This window comes from Bombina bombina, chromosome 8 (genome assembly GCF_027579735.1).
Source record: "Bombina bombina isolate aBomBom1 chromosome 8, aBomBom1.pri, whole genome shotgun sequence".
Classification (NCBI taxonomy): Eukaryota; Metazoa; Chordata; class Amphibia; order Anura; family Bombinatoridae; genus Bombina; species Bombina bombina.
In genome coordinates, this window is record NC_069506.1 from 33881496 (window position 1) to 33883110 (window position 1615).

A 1615-nucleotide genomic window follows, 5' to 3' on the forward strand; every position below is an offset into this window, starting at 1 on the left:
GTGTATATAAGCAAATACATATATATAGTTATGTGTTAATATGTGTATATAAGCAAATACATATATATAGTTATGTGTTAATATGTGTATATAAGCAAAAACATATATATAGTTATGTGTTAATATGTGTATATAAGCAAATACATATATATAGTTATGTGTTAATATGTGTATATAAGCAAATACATATATATAGTTATGTGTTAATATGTGTATATAAGCAAATACATATATATAGTTATGTGTTAATATGTGTATATAAGCAAATACATATTTATAGTTATGTGTTAATATGTGTATATAAGCAAATACATATATATTTATGTAATATGTGTATATAAGCAAATACATATATATTTATGTGTTAATATGTGTATATAAGCAAATATATATATAGTTATGTGTTAATATGTGTATATAAGCAAATACATATATATAGTTATGTGTTAATATGTGTATATAAGCAAATACATATATATTTATGTGTTAATATGTGTATATAAGCAAATACATATATATTTATGTGTTAATATGTGTATATAAGCAAATACATATATATTTATGTGTTAATATGTGTATATAAGCAAATACATATATATAGTTATGTGTTAATATGTGTATATAAGCAAATACATATATATAGTTATGTGTTAATATGTGTATATAAGCAAATACATATATATTTATGTGTTAATATGTGTATATAAGCAAATACATATATATATATATGTGTTAATATGTGTATATAAGCAAATACATATATATAGTTATGTGTTAATATGTGTATATAAGCAAATACATATATATATTTATGTGTTAATATGTGTATATAAGCAAATACATATATATATAGTTATGTGTTAATATATGTATATAAGCAAATACATATATATATTTATGTGTTAATATGTGTATATAAGCAAATACATATATATATAGTTATGTGTTAATATGTGTATATAAGCAAATACATATATATATTTATGTGTTAATATGTGTATATAAGCAAATACATATATATAGTTATGTGTTAATATGTGTATATAAGCAAATACATATATATTTATGTGTTAATATATGTATGTAAGCAAATACATATATATTTATGTGTTAATATGTGTATATAAGCAAATACATATATATAGTTATGTGTTAATATGTGTATATAAGCAAATACATATATATAGTTATGTGTTAATATGTGTATATAAGCAAATACATATATATATTTATGTGTTAATATATGTATATAAGCAAATACATATATATATTTATGTGTTAATATGTGTATATAAGCAAATACATATATATAGTTATGTGTTAATATGTGTATATAAGCAAATACATATATATTTATGTGTTAATATATGTATGTAAGCAAATACATATATATTTATGTGTTAATATGTGTATATAAGCAAATACATATATATAGTTATGTGTTAATATGTGTATATAAGCAAATACATATATATAGTTATGTGTTAATATGTGTATATAAGCAAATACATATATATAGTTATGTGTTAATATGTGTATATAAGCAAATACATATATATAGTTATGTGTTAATATGTGTATATAAGCAAATACATATATATAGTTATGTGTTAAT